At 44.6% G+C, this 13,524-nt stretch overlaps 1 protein-coding gene across 6 annotated transcripts in view; it reads left to right on the top strand.

Moving 5' to 3' along the window:
- MID1 (midline 1) overlaps positions 1-13,524 on the top strand; it is a 384,302-nt gene that overhangs the window by 358,042 nt on the left and 12,736 nt on the right. The gene's annotated exons all lie outside the window — the stretch shown is intronic.

Genomic DNA, 13,524 nt, shown 5'->3' on the forward strand with positions numbered 1-13,524 from the left:
TTAGATTTTTGCATATGGCCCAATGAAAGTATTTTTTTTTTAATTTATTCATTGCCAAAGTCTATCTTTAAAGCCTGTGGTAGGAGGAAAAATCCATATATACTAAAAAACTGAATTTATAAACACGATTTCAAATGTGTTGAATCGTTATCAATATGTTCATTTATTTAAGCAACAGTGCTTTGATGGAATTGGCCAGCAATAAAACTGGCTGTATTTTAGAGACTGAAAGTTATTGTGAGCACACTCAGTAAGGTACATATGCTTAACTACAGTAGGCTTGGAAAGTGTAGAGTGGGAGAAAACCACTTGGTATTTGACTTTGGAGAAGTCACTTAACCTCTCTAATTTAATACCTCTTTCCCTACGTATTTATTAGGAAGTACAATATGATGTGTCTCAGTATTGTTTGCTCTTTGAGATTATTTGATCAAGTAAGGACTCTGTAAATTCTCATTGCTTCTATTAGTATGTATCTGAGTACATGCATGAAAGTGTAATTCAGACACTTTCATTAGCTACATCTATTGGCATTGTCAGTTTCTTCACCTGTTTCTTCATCTGTAAAACAGGGTTGAACTGTTATTATCCTATCAGAATGGATTGTGGCTTTGTCTATATAGTGTATTCCATTCCCACTATGGCACAAGGAAGCATACTGTGTTGCTTCAAGAGGGCTACCTCCTAAGCCAGAAGCAGCCCTTCTGGTAGGCTAAGTGGCGCTGGTGCGTGGTATGACCAGTTAGCCTAGGAACAGAAGTTACACATAAACTGGTTTAAGTAATCATAAGCTGGTTTACACCTGTAACAGAACATAAGTTCAGTGCACATAAGCCAGTTTCCAAATGGCCAAAACCAGTTTGAGATAAACCTCGTTGAATGTAGTATCAGGCTTAACTGATTGAGCTCAAACCGGTTTATGCAATTTCTGCCCTAGACCTCTTCCTGGTTTAAGTTAAACAGAGTCCCCCAGCATGCTGTCTGGGCTGTGCTCTCTGCTTCTTCTGAGCAGGGCTGGCGGTGCCCCTCTGCTCTCTAGCCGGAGCAGGGACAGGCAGGGGCAGGGGCCTGGCCAGATGCTGGCCCCAAAAGGGAGCAGGGAAGAGGTTTACCCCTGTCTCCGCCACCCTCCCCTGTCCCACCAGCACAGACCTGCATTTCTCCACAGGCTGCTCTAGCACTGGAGCTGTGACTAGCCCCAGCAGTAGCCCTGAGGGAACTGGCCAGAGTTTAATTCTCCTCTCCCTGTCCCATGGATCCGAGACAGAGTTCACCTGGTGCTCTCCACTCACTGCTGCAGGCATGGGAGTGGAGGCTTGGCCAGACACTGTCTGGTCTGGCACCCTGAGGCAGAGGGAGCAGGGAGGGACATTATTCCCCCCTCCATCCCCTCAGCCTCCGGGGGACCACAGCTGGGGTCTGCCCACCCCAATCACCACAGCTGTAGATTGCTCCCTGCAAGGGGTAAGCAGCGGGATAGGTCTCCCACCCCCACTCCCTCTGCCAGATGCCAGAGAGAGGGGGAATAACCCCCCACCCTGTCCCCTTGCTTAAGGGGCTATGCTGGCTGGCCTCTGGCAATGCCCCTACCCTGCTGCTGGAGCAGCTAGGGGGTAGAGTCCTTGATGGGAGCATAAGCCCCCACCATGGTGTCTGGGGAGAGTAAGCTTCTTCCCAGCTGGGGCGGGGGGGGCAGAGTGAGTCATCTGAGCTGCAGCAAACAATGCATGGTGAGTAGCACCAGGGCTCAGAGGAAGCCATAGCCTCCTAAGGCTCCTCCAGTGCCGCCGCTGCCTCATGCAGTCTGCAGCAGCTTTCCCCGCCCCACCCCCACATCTGCCTGCAGTGCCCCACCTCCCCCACCAGGAGGAGGCTCACACTCCAGGAAACCATGACAGAGGCTATAGCCCCCATCACTGTCACTCCCCCCTCACCACTCCAGCAGCCAGGGACCAGCCGGCAGGTCCATTAGCTGAGTGGGTAGGGAGGGGAGTTATTCCCCCCTCCCTCCACCATCTGGCAGAGGGGGCAGGAGGGGGCTTATCCTGCCACTTGCCCCACACAGGGAGTGAGTGGCAGCAGCAGCAGTCAGGGCAGGCAGACCCCAGCTGCAGTCCCCCAGGGGCAGGAATAAGCCCCCTCCCTGCCCCCTTCACCTCAGGGAGCATTGCCAGCTGGTGTCTGTCCATGCCCTGCCCCACCCCTGCCATTACAGCGGCAAGAGAGGAGTGTCCAGCAGACCCCAACTCGAGTCCATGCTGGTGGGACAGGGAAGGAGGAATTAAAACCCCTTCCTGGTCAGTCCACTCCAGGCTACTTCCAGGGCCTGCTGCCCCCCACCACCCCAGCACAGCTTCCCTGCAGCTGAGGGCATGCTCTAGCACCCTCTCCCCATGACTCCTGGCCTGAGCTGCTGCGGGCATGTGCCTGCATTTCTTGAATGTCTGTTCACTTTCAGATGGTTCAATCTAGACTAACCTGCAAAAAGTGAATCAATTTAGGCTCCAGCTTTTTGAATGTCTGGCCCTAGCCTTAGACCACTTTCAACCCCCAAGGGATCACTTGCCTGCCTGTACACAAACACCAGGAGCTTGGGCAATAAGCAGGAGGAACTCATCCTCCTGCTTAACACAAATAATTATGACATCATAGGGATAACAGAGACTTGGTGGGACTCCACCCACGACTGGATCACAGGTATAGACAGCTATACCCTGTACCGGAGAGATCGAGTAGGCAAAAGGGGCTGGGGTGTAGCTCTCTATGTTAAGGAAAGCTACGTGTCCCTGCAAGGTGATATTGGTGACCAGGGTGGATGACTGGAGACCCTCTGGGTTAAAATCCATAGGAAACAGGGGACAGGGGACACAACGGTGGGAGTCTACTACAGACCTCCCACCCAAAGTCAAGAGCTTGACCAGGAGTTCACCCAGGAACGGGCTGAGGCCGAATGCTCCAGGACCATAGTTGTCATGGGTGACTTCAACTACCCAGACATCTTGTGGGAGGTTCACTCAGGAAAATCCGAGCGGTCACAAAGCTTCCTATCGTGCGTGGATGACCTCTACCTGACTCAGGAAGTCTACGGGCCAATGAGAGGTAAAGCGCTGCTCGACCTGGCACTGGCAACTGGGGATGGCCTAATCAGTGACCTAGTGATGGATGGAAGCTGGATGACAGCGACCATGAGCTGATCACCTTCACCATCTGCTGTAAAGCTGGCAAATCAGTCAGCCACACTGAAGTCCTTGACTTCAGGAAGGCTGACTTTGACAAACTCAGGAGGCTTGTCAGTGAGGCCCTAAGGGACCATGACCCAGGGGGAGGGGAGTCCAGGAAGAGTGGTTGCTCCTCAAGGGAGTGATCCTCAATGCAGAAGCTAAGCCTATTTCATCTCGGAGAAAGGCAGCAAGAGGACACAGCAGCCCCCCTGACTCTCCAGGGACCTAGCAGACCTCCTGAGGCTAAAAAGAAAGGCCTGCAAAGGATGGAGGATGGGATTCACCTCCAAGGGGGAATATTCTGCACTGGCCCAGTCCTGCAAGGAGAAAACCAGGAAAGCCAAGGCTGCAACTGAACTCCAACTAGCTTCGAGTATCAAGGACAATAAAAAGTCCTTTTTCAAATATGTGGGGAGCTGGAGGAAAAGCAAGGACAACATTGGACCCCTACTAAACCAGATGGGGCAACTGACAACTGACGCCCAGGAAAAAGCCAACCTACTATATGGGTACTTTGCATCGGTCTTTCATCAGTCCCATGGGACGCTCATGCCCACTATGGGACAGGGAGGTCTGTGTGAAGGAGATCCCCTACCCTCCATCAATGCTGACCTCATGAACGAGCACCTTGAGAGGTTGGATACCTTCAAGTCCGCTGGCCCTGACAACCTACACCCCAGGGTACTCAAGGACCTGGCAAGCATTATAGCCCAGGCCCTGGCACAGATCTTTGAGAACTCCTGGAACTCTGGTGTAGTGCCCAAAGACTGGAAGAAGGCCAATGTGATGCCTATCTTCAAGAAAGGGAGGAAAGTGGATCTGGCAAACTACAGACCCATCACCCTGACCTCTATCCCAGGGAAGGTCTTAGAAAAGTTTATTAGAGAGGCCATCCTCAATGGATTGAGGGATAGCCAGAACGGGTTTGTTGCGGGTTGGTCTTGCTTAACCAATCTCATTTCCTTTTATGACCAGATGACCTATCACCTGGACAAGGGAGAAGAGATTGATGTCATATATCTTGACTTCAAAAAAGCCTTCAATCTGGTATCCCATGATCATGTCTTGGCAAAACTGGCCAACTGTGGCCTGGGGTCCACCACAATCTGCTGGCTGGGAAATTGGCTCCATGGTCGGACCCAGAGGGTGATAATTGACAGAAGTCAATCGTCATGGTGTCCTGTGACCAGTGGGGTCCCCCAAGGCTCTGTCCTTGGACCCATATTGTTCAACATCTTCATTAATGATGTGGACATTGGAGTCAGAAGCAGACTGGCCAAATTCACTGATGACACCAAACTTTGGAGCAGAGAATCCACACCAAAAGACAGGAGGGCAATGCAGGCTGACCTGGACAGGCTCAGCAAATGGGCGGATGAGAACCTGATGGTGTTTAACACTGAAAAATGCAAGGGTCTCCACCTTGGGAGGAAAAACCTGCAGCATCCTTATAGGCTCGGCAGTGCTACACTGGCTAGCACTATGGAAAAAAGAGACTTGGGGGTCATCACTGACCACAAGATGAACATGAGCCTGTAATATGAGGCTAGTAAAGTGAACAAAATGCTGGCTTGCATCCATAGATGCTTCTCAAGCAAATCCCGGGACATCATTCTCCCCTTGTACTTGGCCTTGGTAAGGCTGCAGCTGGAGTACTGCATCCAGTTTTGGGCCCCACAATTCAAAAAGGATGTGGAGAAGCTTGAGAGAGTCCAGAGAAGAGCGATGTGCATAATCAGAAGTCAGGAAAACAGTCCGTACGACGACAGGCTGAGAGCCATGGGGCTCTTTAGCCTGGAAAAGCGCAGGCCCAGGGGTGATCTGATGGCCAACTATAAGTTTATCAGGGGTGAACACCAGTATCTGGGGGAATGTTTGTTCACCAGAGCGCCCCAAGGGATGACAAGGTCGAACAGTCATAAACTACTGCAAGACCGTTTCAGGCCGGACATAAGGAAGAATTTCTTTACTGTTTGTGCCCCCAAGGTCTGGACCAGCCTGCCACCGGTGGTGGTTCAAGCACCTACATTGAACACCTTCAAGAGAATTTTGGATGCTTATCTTGATGGGATCCTATGACCCCAGCTGACTTCCTGCCCCTTGGGCGGGGGGCTGGAGTTAATGATCTTCTGAGGTCCTTTCCAGCCCTAACTTCTATGAAATCTATGAAACAGTCTAGAGCACTTGTGACACCAGTTGTGTTTGAGGGCACTGCTTTAAGTCTACCATGTGTCCACGCTGAGGATAATTTATTTGGTGTGTTCACCCTTAGTGGAAGATGAGTGCTGCATAAGTATTATGCAGCCTCCATTTGTAAATAAGAAAGGTGGAATTCTGAAAGTTTGCCCAATACTAAACCTACATTTAGAAGTTTACTTTTAAGTTTAATTCTTGTGAAACCTACATTTAAAAGCTTCCTTTTAGGCTTAATTCTTGTCCACATGCTCTACATTTTTAAAAGAGCTGAGACAGAAGGCAAAATAAAGCTGTATATACTACATTTGTATGTCCTGGCTAACTGATAGATTTGATGCAAAAAAGCTTAACAGTGCTCCAAAGGAATTAGAGCGAGGAAGACAAGAGAAGGGAAAGCTTTCCTGATTAATTACTAACAAACAGAAGGGGCTGAGCGCTAACACAGTGTGTTGCTTATTCTCTGACCTATTTTCATACATGGTTTGATGCTGACAGAAGGCATACTGTGTATAAAGATCGTATGTCAGCTGCAGAGTACTAGGTAGGGGCTCAATGACAAATGTGACATTGTGGCAGAAGTGCATTCAGTTTTCTCACCTTAACAATATGAGACTGTTTATTCTTTGCTTACAAGTGGATAAACAACAAAGTATTTTCTTTAAAAGCAGCATTTTAGGCTCTTTGTGTGAAGGTGGGAGGTTTGATAAGCATAACAAACGCATATGAGGTTCTGAGGTGTGATATGGTGATTTTTTTTTTGGCAGTGCATGAAATGCTCAGAATCTGAACTTCGGTATCACTTGTTATTGGGCACATATTTGACAATAAAAAGTTGAATAGAAATTAATGGATCATATAAACATTGTAAAAAGTCCTTAACATTTTAAAGAGGTAGACATGTGTTGCAGCAGTAGGACCTAATTCTCCTATCACACCAGCTTTACATCAGTGTACACCCTTACTGGTGCCAGTGGACAGTCTCTCTCCATTTATGGTGGTGTGAGATCAGAATAAGTAAGTGTTGCTTTGAATGCAGACTTTCCATAAAGGTTTATGGCTTCTTTGGGTCTTTTTCAAGAGCAAAAATACAATGATTCTTTGTTTTAATTAAGCTTTCATTCATAAACTAGGGTCATTCTAGTTCACAACAAAAATATGAACTTCTCTCTATTTTTAATACAAGTTCCTTTTTCTCTCCATGTGAAAAAAGGTCTTATACCTCAGAAGAAAATGCTATCTCCATCTTCCAAAGGACGGTTCTTTATGAGAGAATCACTGCAAGTGTACCCAGATTTCTTAGCTTTAAACTTGATAACATAATCAGTTCCAACTTATAGTGACACTTAGAGTTTTGTCCACCAGGCTTGTTACCTTAAATGCTCCTGGGAAGTTTATTTCCCTTTTTTCCCCTTTGTTCTTTAGTAGGGTTTAGCTTCCCTACTGCAGTGAGGGTAATTATTTTTCCTATAATGTTTTCACTATGAGTAGAATTCACAATTGTTGGAGTTGCAATCTTCAAATTTCAAGGCATTGAAATAACTTGGATGGTTTATTTTATTTAAGACAATGTAGTTTCAGGAAAATTAGATTTCCATCTATTCTTAACAGTTACATACTGTGTCATAAGAAAAGGCATTCTCCACTACTTCACTACATTCAAAAACAACACATGTAGTTGCTTTTGTAATTATGGGTTACTTACAGTAGACTGTATTCATGGACTTATAGACAGATCCATCTTTCATTTTTGTTCATTTCTATCCATAAATTAGTCAGAAGGAAGTAGCAAAAGCCAATAAGCTTCTTTCCTGAACGACTTGTGTGAATCACTTGGGATGCATACTGACAGTTGTTGTTCTGGAATATATTTCCTAGAACTGCATAGCCAGATTGGCTGTATGTTCTTCTCCTTAGTATATTTCTTTCATCACAGATATATATCATTCAGAAATTGTTATGAATTCAGTACGAAGAAATAAACACACCTATACTTTATGAATACATTTTGTGTCCAATAAAATAAACTAGATTATCTTTTATTAACTGAGAAATTTGGGGGGTTAAATTTGATGGAAACTGTCCAGCTGGCAGTTTATTTAAATTCAAGTCCTATTTAATATAGGAAAGATTATTTCCAAATGTGGTGAAAATTGCTTGGCTACCAAATGCTTGGCAGTACCATTTCTGTAAATAAGAGCAGCATAGAACGTAAATTTAGTCTGCTTTTTACCAGGTATTCTTGAAGGTGATACTATCTGAGGAGCCATTTGCACGTTAGCATGTCTGAGACGTAGCTAATCATCTGCAGTCTAAATGCTGTAAAAGCCTTCTATAATTATAATACTAGCTGGCTAACATGCAGTACAATGTAGTTATCCCCTTTCAATAAATTAAAATATAAACCCTGTAAAACAGTTGGTAATTTTTTTATGTTCTGGAATTGCTCTACATTACTCCTGGGCCTTTACATCTGCCGGCCAACTTATCTTCTTGAACAACACACATGGCCCTTCCCAAGATGCAGATGCAGGAAGTGAAAGATGAATTTCACCTCTCCTTGCAATTGAGCAAACAGGCGTGCTGCCTATACCAAATATTCAAATCTACTGTATCAAATTTCAGATATATTATAATGTCCATATCTGACCTGATTTATATTATCACAACTCCCATGGTTTCTATCAGAGAGGATCTACATAAGAATCTTATCCACCCTGAGCAAAGAATTGACATGAATTCATTAAACTGTGATCTTGTGAGCTGGAACATGGGAGATCTGCATTTATTTCTGGCACTGTCTATCAAATAGTTCTTCATCACAGGATTTTTTTTATCTGTTTTGTTTGATAGAGCCTATAACTTCAGAGAAGCTTCACACAAGTGCCAGAGTTTAACACAGCAGGTGAAATCACAAGAGTAGAGCCTTTACGCCTTTTTAAATTTGTTTCTCTTCACTGAATTAAAACTTTCTAAGCGCTTGCTTCCCCCAGACTATACTTGAAGAGAAATTCTATCAAACACCCTTTTGAATAAATATGTTTCAGTCCCCTTCCTGCTGCAAGGTACATGGCATCAGACTGTTGCCTCTACATGGTTTCTCATTCCAAGCTCAGAACTGAATGCTCAGTTAAACATCACATTCAAGGCTTGCTTCTTGTTAACTTCTACTGTATGGCCCCCTTTCACTGCCAGAGCAATGTCTGACCATAAAACAAAATCAAAACCTGGGTTTCAAAATTGCCTCTGTGGATCAGGTGCCCAGATTCTATTGACATTCAGTGAAATGTGAGTGCTTGACTCCCTTAGGCACTTTTCAAAACCCCAGCTTTAGGATATACAACATTTCCTGTCCAAGAGGCACAGATTACATCTTCCTTGCTTGTTTGCAGGATGTTTGACACACTTCTTGATCTTAACATATCATTTGTGTATAGACACACAAAGAATTTTTATCTTAAACTAAATTGTTAGACTTCAACAAACTTACACAAGATAACATTGGGAAAAAAAAGCCAAAATGACTTTGGAGCCACAGCTGTGGTGCAAGTCAATAAGACTGAAGCTTGTAATTCAGTAATGATTTTTTGACAACTTTATCTGTGCTCCTTTATATACGTATATCTTTCTATTCCTGAGAGTTTCAGAGACCCCCTTTAATGAGTTATTGATTGTAGAATAACTCGTTATTGGAGATCCTGGTTTTCTCTGCTAAAAAAATCGCAAATTCCCTGATATTAAAAAACCCGCAAATTCTCTGTTAACCGCCCCCACCCCCAAATCCATGATTATAAAGAAATGCCACTATATGTGTGTGTGTGTGTATGTATCAGTTGAACACCATGTTCTACTGAAGTGTTTACCATTTTAAAGCAGTTTGGAAGCCTACCAGTATCTCAATCACCATAATGAAATAAATTCTAGATACCTATAAATTTTGGTTTTTGATCATTTTATTTTTTTGTCATGGAAAATCAGAGCTCTCCCTGTGCCTCTTAGCACACAAAATGCAGGTCCAGGCCCCTCACTCACTACCCATAGCCCTCTAAGGTTTGCTGTGCCCCTCATTCCCCACCACAGTCCCTCCAGTCCTGCTGGTTGCCCTCAAACCCCTCAACAACCCGTAGCCCTGCTGATGCCCCTTGTCCCTCACCCACAGCCCCCTACCCCTTCAGCACTGCTGGAGGGGGGCCCTAGCTGTCAGGGCTATAGAGCCAGGGACCCAGGTCCACAGGCCCCCATGGCAGTGCCTGAGCCCTGGCTGCCCCCCATGGGAGACGGTGGCTGCTACAACGTAATGGAGTGTGGGACCCAGTTCCCCCTCCCCTGTGGGTGGCACGGCTGAACGAGCTACCTGTGACCCCATCCCACTCCCTGCCAGGGCTCTGCAGCTGCACGTTCTGGCCCTGGGCCTCAAGCCCCACATAGTGCCTGGATGAGCAACAGCCCTGGCCCAACTCCCTCCCTTTCTCCCTATGGGGGCCTCAGTCCCCACCCACTTACCTACGGGAGCTGCTCTTCAGGCTGCCTGGAGGCAATGTGCCCCCTGCCCAAGTGCCCTCCTCCCGCTCCCCGCAGCCTCCTGCAGGCTGGCACTCTGCCAACATACAGAGCGCTCTCTGCAGAAGTGCAGAATCAGTGTGTAAAAATAATCCCCATTTTTGGGGCTAAAATAAGTAACCAAAACTCCACATTTTCCCATGATTAAAATGAAATGCTTCTAATGTATAGTTGTATATATAGTGGTGCTGACCATTCCATGGATTTTGATCACAGAAAAATGTAAGTTTGGGGTTCCTTTTTTTAACCTGAAAATCGGGGATTTCTTTTTATCAGAGAAAACCAGGATCCCTCCTCATATACAATATGTCATATAATAACTCAGTAAAGTTATAGGTTCTATTAGTACTTGATATAATATATTATATATCACTATATAAGATTGGATAAAATATATATACTATTTTCTATCTAATTTAAAATATTCATACCATGTAATATACAATAACATATTAAAGGGGGTTTCCTACCCTCAGAAACTGTTCTATTTTAAGTGAATAGAACTTTTCAGGAGTATTTCTTTAATGTAAGGTAATGCAACAAATGTGGGATAAAAATAAGAAATCCTCAGACTATTAAAGAAGTGTTAAAAGATCATATCGCTTTGGGAATGGTGGTATATGTTTAGCAGAAATCCTGTATATATTATTTTCATCCATGTGTGAATATGGAGGAGGGAGGTTTATATATCCATCACCTTCACCCACTAATCACTCCATTGATGTGAGTTTGTAATAATTTATTGAAATAAAGCATTTTTAAACAATTAAAGGGCTCAGGAGATTAGATTACCTTCCTTTGACTTATGTGCTCCTGTTTTAGTTCAAAAAGAGATGTGTAGTTTTTTTTAAATCCAGTGGTGTAAATTTTAGGAGGATTTACACATTGGGATTTTTCCCATCTGGTTTTTAATGTGCATCAACAGCCAGCACCGGGGAAACAGCTTTACAAATTATTACCTCCAGATTGTAGAAAGCCTTTCTTTTTCCTCCATTGAAAACTCTTACATCCTTTGTGGGCATCACTGTACTCACTGCACCATTTCAAGAAGTAATTTAAATTCCCTAAATTCTTGTAGGATATCGTTTTAAAATACATTGTTTTACCACCTGCAGGAACCACTATCTGGCTATAGCTATAGGTTTTTTAAACAGGAAATCTGAATCTTGAAACAATGTATTTACGTGCTGTGATTAGGAGTGATAGTGCTCCCCGCTTATCCCCCCAGCCCCACTGCTGCATCTGTTCCTGTGAGTAAAGCTTAAGGACTGTGCTGCAACATTTAAATAACTGCTCAAATGAGTGAGCTAAGGATGCAGCTGCTCTGGTGGTCACTCCTCAAGGCCTGTTAATGCTCACACAATCAAGCTGCTCAAATGCGTGATCATTCCTGACCTTCTTTGTGTGAATAAAAGAATTGGCCATTCCATCATAGGTGCTGCTGGAAAAAAGCAGGAGACTGAGCATTCCTATAATACAGTTAAAAAAAATTCTTTCTTAAACACAAAGGATTCCCATGGCCCTCGCTGATTACCAAGATTTTTTTTAGAGCAGGGGTGCCCAACCCCCAGTACACAAGCCAAATCCAGCCCATGGACCTATGGCATCTGACCTATGGGGATCCTCACAGGTTGGGAAATTTGCCAGTGGGGGAATGGTGGCAATTAATACTGTGACCTCTCCCCCCTGCCAGATAACCAAACTCTATACAGCTGGATCCAGGTCTGTCTGGGAAACTGCTGCACAGCCTGATCAGGCCTGGGACCACCCCTTGCAAAGCCAGATCAGGACCAGGCCACTTCTCGGCCCCCTGCCCCCCCACCCCAGATCAGGGCTAGGCCATGCTCCCGTCCATGGCTGGTCAGGTTCCCACTGCACTCACCCTATGCACCAAATTGAGGCCACCAGCCAGATACACCCAGATACAGTCTACAGATGGACCCAGCACCACCCACCCAGCCTGTGGGACAGAAAATTTAGGCACCACTGTTTTAGATCATTTGGGGTTTTCAGTTTGAGGATACTACCATTGGTGCAATATGGGTAGCCTTCTGGGCCAAAGCATTTCTTTGTCACAGGCCCAGCCTCTAGGTGTAATCATTAAGGCCCCCCTTCACTTTTAACATATGATTGAGTCTAACCATATAGATGTGTGTTTGAAATCAATCAGAATTGGGAGTATGTCCTAGAATGGTGGCCCAGTAGGTGATGCCTTACATTTAAACATTGTCTTTTATATCAGTAGATGCTGGCTGTGGAAGGTTTATTGTTGACCCAGTAGCTTTGTCCTAGGTGTTCTTGGGCACACCTGCATTGTGGCAGCAGCAGCCAGTGTGAGAGGAACCCATGCCATGGCACCAGAAGCTAGGGTATAAGAGGTGCTTGGCATTCCACCCCCATTCTGCCCCAAACTGCACAAGGGTGCTCAGTACCTCACATCCCTCTTGACAGCATCTCTGCCTAGGTTATCAGAAGTTCTAGTTTCACCTCTTTTTGAGCATCCTCCATTACCAGTCTCTTAATAGGAATGTAGGGTGCTAATCACCTTATAGAAAGTGTTCAGAACCAGGCTGCACCCTGCTCAAAATAAGACATTTTAAGAAGTGTTCTATATAACATAGTATTAAAACTGATGTTTTGAGTCAAACCCCAAACCCACTTTTCAATATCTAATTTGAGATCTCTCATTCTAGGATACTCTGAATTTGCTGTTTGAGGGGACTTGAGTCTTTTAACTATTTGAGTGCTGGATAGATCAGTCCTGACAGAACAGAGCTCAGATATCAAAAGTGCAGGTGCTAAGCTCAAGGAAGTGCTAAGCCATATGCTGAAATCAACCATGACTCCTGTTGATTTCAGTGGTGTGTCTACATGTGCAATTAATGCAACTGAATATACGCCAGCTTAGTTTGAATGAATGAATCCCAATGTCACTGTCTACACATGCATAATTTACTGTGCTGCCAGAAACCACTTTTATTTGATGGGCGTATCCAGCAGTGTAGTAAATTAGTCTACTGTACCCTAATTGCTATGCATGTGTAGACAATGATGTTTTACTACACAACAAATGACTGCTGAGCAGTAAAGTGTCTTGTGTAGATGCACCCAGTGGGTCTAAAATAAATGCTTAAAGTTAAGACCACACATCTCAGTTCTTTTCCTGACTTGTACCACTTTTCTGAATGTTACCTTGAGCTTGTTAGTTTGCTCATAACTGTTACTATCAAAATGGACACTAAATACATTCCTGATAGTACTGTGGAGTGACCACAGTAGGCATAGGTCTGGTCCTTCAGGTACTGAAAATGGGAAAAGACTTCTAAAGATACTCAGGGGAGCAAGAGTAATACTGTGTTTGGTGGTACTTCATTGGTTTCTGCATTATATCAACAGTTCAAGCCACTGTCCTCTTCAAAGGTGGGAGGAAGGTTTACTTACAAAGTACTCCAAGTAGTCATGAAAATAGTATTGCCTTTCTTTAGGGTGGGTTATTAATTAATCCCCCTTAATGCTTTTATATTATTATTTAACATTCATACTATGAGCA

This window comes from Crocodylus porosus, unplaced genomic scaffold, assembly GCF_001723895.1.
Source record: "Crocodylus porosus isolate Cpor-Errol unplaced genomic scaffold, CroPor_comp1, whole genome shotgun sequence".
In the NCBI taxonomy this organism is placed as follows: Eukaryota; Metazoa; Chordata; order Crocodylia; family Crocodylidae; genus Crocodylus; species Crocodylus porosus.